Raw genomic sequence first — 7,073 nt, 5'->3', positions numbered from 1 at the left:
ATCAGTTTTTTTTTTAAGATTTATTTTTTGGGGCACCTGGGTGGTTCAGTGGGTTAAGCCTCTGCCTTCGGCTCAGGTCATGATCCCAGGGTCCTGGGATCAAGCCCCACATCAAGCTCTCTGCTCAGCGGGGAGCCTTCTTCCTCCTCTCCCTCTCTCTGCCTGCCTCTCCACCTCCTTGTGATCTGTCAAATAAAAAATTAAATCTTAAAAAAAAAAACCTTTAAAGATTTATTTATTTATTTAACAGAGAGAGAGGGGGAAGCAGGCTCCCCTCTGAGCAGAGAGCCTGATGCAGGGCTCGATCCCAGGACCTGGAGATCATGACCTGAGCTAAGGGCAGAGACCTAACCCACTGAGCCACCCAAGCACCCCTCTATCTCAGTTTTTTGAAACTTTAGTGCCTAAGAACTACAGGATGGGGTGGTATACGTGAAAACTGCTTATAATACTTCATCGACAATTAAGGGATTTTTAAAGGGTAATTTACACCATATTTCTCCCCAACTGCATTTTTTAAAATATTTTATTTATTTGACACAGAGAAATCACAACTAGGCAGAGAGGCAGGCAGAGAGAGAGGAGGAAGCAGGCTCCCTGTGGAGCAGAGAGCCCGATGCGGGGCTCGATCCCAGGACCCTGGGATCATGACCTGAGCGGAAGGCAGAGGCTTTAACCCACTGAGCCACCCAGGCGTCCCCCAACTGCATTTTTTTCTAAAGGTTTTATTTTACTTATTTGAAGATTTTATTTATTTGACACAGAGAGGGAAAGAGAGAGAGCACAGGCAGGGGGAGGAGCAGAGGGAGAGGGAGAAGCAGATTCCCTGCCAAGCAGGGAGCCTGATCATGACCTGAACTGAAGGGAGACACTTAACCAACTAAGCCATGCAGGCGCCTCTCCAGAGATTTTATTTTTAAGTAACCTCTACATGCAACATGGGGCTCGAGCTCCCGACCCTGAAATCAAGAGCTGTATGCTCTTCCTACTGAGCCAGGAAGCTGCCATCTCCTGACCAGGACCACCATCGCATTTATTTTAGAACCTAATTTCCTACAAAAGATGAAATCCTCTCTACTAATGTTTATGAGCATCTGTTATGAGACTGACACCTTACATATTTTACCTCAGTTAAAACATGTGAGGCTAAGTGGCGCCTGGGTGGTTCAGTGGGTTAAGCTTCTGCCTTCAGCTCAGGTCATGATCCCAGGGTTCTGGGATCGAGCCTGGCATCGGACTGGCATCTGCTCAGCAGGGAGCCTGCTTCCCTTCCTCTCTCTGCCTGCCTCTCTGCCTACTTGTGATCTGTCTGTCAAATAAATAAATAAAATCTTAAAAATAAAAACATGAGGTTAAGGAGTTGTTCAGTTTTATAGACTAGTAAAATGAGGTTCAAGAAATTTACATAACAGGGGCGCCTGGGTGGCTCAGTGGGTTAAGCCTCTGCCTTCAGCTCAGGTCATGATCTCAGGGTCCTGGGATCGAGCCCCACATCGGCCTCTCTGCTCAGCGGGGAGCCTGCTTCCTCCTCTCTCTCTGCCTGCCTCTCTGCTTACTCGTGATCTCTCTCTGTCAAATAAATAAATCTTTGGAAAAAAAAAAAAAGAAATTTACATAACATACTATTCAAACTCACACAGCTATTGGGTATCAGGGTTAGAGTACAACTACCCATTGTCTGACTTCATAGTTCTGGTGCCTCTCTGCAAGGGCTCAGGAACTTTGGATAGTTGTAAGTATTAAATGCATGAGTATTGACCAAGGTAGTCCCAGGTTTATATCCTGGAGCTCCCACTTTTTTGCTATGCAGTAATAATGACAAATCGCTTTTGAAGGTTCTGCAAGTGATCAGCACTTTTTGTGCACAATATCTCATTCAACATTCCTGAAAACTCAGAGGGAGAATCTACTATTATCATCATCTCCATTATACAGATGAGGAAACTGATTAAGAATCTGGGCTCTGGAACAGGACTTCTGAGGCGAAATCTCAGCTCTCTTAATTGTTAGAGGTGTGACTTTGGGAAAATTGCTCAACTTCAGTGTCCCCCTCTGAAAAATGGGCATATAATAGTACCTACCTGTATTAGTTTGCCAGGGCTTCCATAACAAAATACTACAGACTGAGTGGCTTAAACAAACAGATAAATTTTCTCACCATTCTGGTGGCTAGAAGTCCAAGATCAAGATGTCAGGAAGTTTGGTTTCTTCTGAGGCCACTCTCTTTGGCCTCAGTGTATATGGACACTTTCTTGCTGTGTCCTCCACGGTCATCCTGTGGTCTCTGTGTTGTCTGTGTCCCAATATCCTCTTATAAGGACACCAGTGATACTGGATTATGGTCTGCCTGTATGATCTAATTTTACCTTCATCACCTCTTCAAAGTTTTTTTTTTTTTTAATTATTCTTAAGTAATCTCTATACCCAGTGTGGGCCTCGAACTCATAACCCCAAGGTCAAGAACTGCATGGTCCTCCAACAGACTGAGCCAACCAGGTGCCCCACCTTCATCACCACTTTAAAGTCGCTGTCTCAGGATGCCTGAGTGTCTCAGTAAGTTAAGCATCTGCCTTTGGCTTAGGTCATGATCCTGGGGTCCTGGGATCAAGCCCATGTCAGGCTCCCTGTTCAGTGGGGAGTCTGCCTCTGCTCACTCCTTCTGTTGCTTGGCCTCTCTCTCTCAAATAAAATAATAAAATCCTAGGGCGCCTGGGTGGCTCAGTGGGTTAAAGCCTCTGCCTTTGGCTCGGGTCATGGTCTCAGGGTCCTGGGATTGAGCCCTGCATCGGGCTCTCTGCTCAGCAGGGAGCCTGCTTCCTCCCTCTCTCTCTGCCTACTTGTGATCTCTGTCTGTCAAATAAATAAAATCTTTTTAAAAAATCCTAAAAAAAAATGAAGTCTCCTGTCTCAAAAAAAAAAAAAAAAAAAAAGATTCTCTGTCTCCCTTTGCTCTTCCCCTCCTCCCCTCACATACATGTTTGCTCTCTCTTTCTCTCTAAAAAAGAAATAAAATAATAATAATGACAGTTATCAAAATATCTAAAAAAATAAGTCTCTGTCTCCAAATACAGTCACAATCTTAGGTACTGGAGGTTAGGACTTCAACATATGAATTTTGGGGGGAGAAGGGTATATAGGTTCAGGTCAGGTCAAAACACTAGGTCACAGGGCTATTGTGAGGATCAAATGAAACAATACATGTCAAGAAAGATCAGGAGACTTAGAATGTTGTAAGAGTTTATCAAACATTTGACGTAACTGAACACTTAATTTGGGTATAAATGTATCCAGTAAGTTATCTTTTCTCACTAGGATATTGGCTGGAAGTGCCCGGGGGGCTTCTCTTCTCATCCAGGTGCTCAGTCCAGCATCATCCTTGCCTTATGATCTATAGTCCTCATTTCATTCCCCCAGCTGTTCCATTCTGGTCTGGCCCCTCTCTGGGGTCAAAGAGAGGTTCTTTCTGTAGAGCGTTCTCAATCTTTCTTTCTGTAACTGCTCCAAGGTTAGTTTTTAAAACAAGGAGACATTCTGTGCCACCTACTCACAGCTCAGCAAGTGCTTTTCCAATACTGCTGCTATTTCTAATCCTTGGGCAAGCCACTTATTAAAATTTAATGACAATCACTTACATTTATAAAACCATGTTCAGTTTACAAAGCTCCTTTCCATCCATTACCTCTTTTAATTCTCAATACATCTGTAGGTAGGAAGTATGTTTTTTTCCATTTTACAAAGGAAAAGAATAAGGCTCTGAGGAGTAGCATCATCGTCCAGCTGCAGAGATGGGCCTCAAATTCTGGCTTTTGATTCCATTATGTCAGGAGTAGCTCCCCTATTCAGGCATTCTTCTACAATTTAAGCAATCCATTAAACCAGCTCTGCTCTTTTGGGAGATGTAGTTAAGTTATTTACGACTATTTTGATTGGAAGGGACAAAACCCCCACTCAAACTGACTTAAGCAAAACCTGAATGTATTGGCTCACCAAACAGAACGACCTGGAAGGAGGTCTTCAGGCATGGATGGATCTAGGTGTTCAAACTCTGTCATCAGAACTATCTCTCTCCATTTCTTATCTTCCTATTTGTTCACATTATTCTTAGACAAATTCTCTGCTTAGGGTGTCAAAGACAGCCCCCAGCTTACCATTCTTTCAGCTCAACAAATTCAACAGAGAGACAACACCTCTTTCTTGCAAATTTAACAAATGACCAGATATCAATCTCAACTATTTGGGTTGGCTTCTGGGCCCACCTTTGAACCAATCATTGTGTTTAGAACAATGGCGTATTCTCATTGTCTAGGCCTGATCATTTGCCCCTCTCTGGGGAAGAGTATAATGGTGGTGGTGGGGTGAATCTCACCAAACATAGGCACTGAGTGAGGGGAAAAGGAGTACCAATGTCAGAGGATGGTGTATGGATGGTGGACAGATCTCTACAGAGTGGCTTTGCTTTGCAGAGCTGGAATAGAGCAACCAGTGAGGAACTAAGAGCTCAACTCTGCAAGAATCCCAGTTCTTCCCTTAAGAGAGTGGTAAGTTGGCTTCTGTGTAGTTCCCCCCCCTCCCCCGGACTGCCTGGTTTCACAGAGCAGGATAGGGAAAAAAGGTGGTAATTCATGGCAGAGTAAGGAGAAAAGATGGAGTTTCTGGCTCCAGTAACTTATGTTGAGAATAGTACCCAAACCAGGAGTATCCACAGAAGGAGACTTTGAGGATGACCCCTTCCCTGATCCCTCCTCCTAGCACCTTCTATCTCCCCATGAAGTTGTGAGCTCCAGGAGGGGAGGGACCACATCTGTTTTACCTACCATCTCATTCCAGGGCTAGCAGTGTTGAGCTGGTACATTACAGGAGACGTTTCCTTACTTACTGCATGATGTACAAATGAATTAGGCTGATCAGTCTACTTGGCAGAATCAACACATCTTTGTTCAAGTCAGTCCCCTCTTTGGCCTCTGTTCTCCAGCTGCCAAGATGGGGCGGAGTGGGGGGAAAGTGTAGAATGAGACTCTCTCCACAGCCCCTTGATTCCAGGATCTTAGGATTCTCAGAAAACAGCCAGGATGCCCTCTGCAAGGAGCCAGTGGAAGGGGAAACCAAATTTATTGAGAACTCTATGCTCAGATGAGACGACTTCATATGGATCTGAGTTGCCCAAACTGTGGAGCCCATTTCATGAACCTCATAAGTTTGTTTTAAAATTTGAGAAGGAGAGATGGTAGTTTAGTAGGAGGAACCTAGGTTAGCTTATCCTTCAAACAAAACTAGATAACTATCAAATCAGTCTGAGTACCCAAGAAGTCAACCTGAGGACTGACAGAACAAACCTCCAAAACTAGAAGGAGAGAAGAGGCCATATCAAGGAAGGGAACTTATAGGGAAATATTGCTTTATGGAAAAACCCAAACTAAAATACATTTTATTTTAAATAAAAATGGACATTTAATCTCATAGCTAAATTACTGATTATATTTTGCTGAGCTGACTTAGGGTTCAGAAAATTGTATCAAAGAGTTTTATTTTTTTACTTCAAATCCACTTATTTATTTATTTATTTATTTATTTGACAGAGAGAGAGAGATCACAATTAGGCAGGCAGAGAGAGGGGGAAGCAAGCTCCCCGCTGAGCAGAGAGCCTGATGTGGGGCTCGATCCTAGGACTCTGAGATCATGACCTGAGCCGAAGGTAGAGGCTTAACCCACTGAGCCACCCAGGTGCCCCACTAAAGCCTTCTTAATAAAGTCTTTTTACTAAAAAATAAAATAAAATTTGAGATGGAAATAACTCTGCTTATGTTTTATTGTGCCAAAATGAGGACGTTAAAAAAAAAACCCTGGGGCACCTGGGTGGCTCAGCAGGTTAAAGCCTCTGCCTTTAGCTCAGGTCATGATCCCAGGGTCTCGGGATCGAGCCCCGCATCGGACTCTCTGCTTGGCTGGGAGCCTGCTTCCTCCTCTCTCTCTCTCTCTCTGCCTGCCTCTCTGCCTACTTGTGATCTCTATCTGTCGAATAAATAAATCTTTAAAAAAAAAAAACCCTATCATCAAACAAACTTAACTAAAGAAAAAATTAACTATCATCAACACTTCGTTAAAAAGGAATTTTTACACAGAAAGCAGGAAGTACACAGTCTCAGGGGGAAAAAAAGAACAGTGTCTCTACCCCTGGAAAAGACATTTGGCAACCTTACATGGTTATTTTTTTCAGAAGATACATGCACATTTCATCAGACTGGCCCCTGTGCAAAGTTCAGTATTTGGAACCTACTAACAGACTATTTTTCAACCCCACCCGTTGCACCCACGTGCCTGTGAAATGGGACTTAATCTGCCCACTTTGCAGATGGGGAAACAAAGGTTCAGAGAGCCCCAATGCAAGGTTACAGAGGTAGTAAACTGTAGTCAGAGTTTGTCTGGACGCCAACCCTCATCGTCTTGGCAGATCCCAAGCCAAAAGTTATTCCCCTTCAGGGAAAGAAATGACCCACACCGGCTCCCTTGGAGTGCCCCCAGGGTTTTCTTGGCCTGACCTGACCTTTGGCCTGGACTTGAACGCTTTGTTCTTTAACACATCTTAATCATGTGCTCACTTCATGCTAGGCACTCCGGAAAGTCCAGGGAGCGAAACCAGCATGTTCCCAGCCTCCTTCCCTCTTGTCCCGCATACTCACCCTGGGGCTTGTTCTCCAGGCCCAGCTCCTTCCACTAGTGGCCAACGAATCCCTATCGCGGGCGTGGGATGCTAACAGTTTAGGGGGTTCCCTCTCCCAGGGGTGTTGGCAGTTTCCAAGGAGACTCTGGGAACTTTCAACGCCTCCAAGACCCAAAGGACTGAAAGCGTAATGGTGTAACCTGAGGCACTGTGTTCGGTTGTAGGAAAGGTAAGATGGGAGCAAAAGATCAGTTCAAACCCTATCAAATAATACTCGGTTCGGTCCCTCCCCCATTCTCATGGGCTCTGCGGGGCCCCACAAGCCCCGCAGCTCAGACTGGAAGAAGTGGGTCCCCCAAGCCAAAGGGCCTACTGTGTAAGAGGCTTATTGCTCCGGCTGGGGGACCCCTGGGAC

Source organism: Meles meles, chromosome 20, assembly GCF_922984935.1.
Source record: "Meles meles chromosome 20, mMelMel3.1 paternal haplotype, whole genome shotgun sequence".
In the NCBI taxonomy this organism is placed as follows: Eukaryota; Metazoa; Chordata; class Mammalia; order Carnivora; family Mustelidae; genus Meles; species Meles meles.
The sequence above is the reverse complement of the archived record's forward strand: the minus strand, read 5'-3'. Positions refer to the sequence as shown.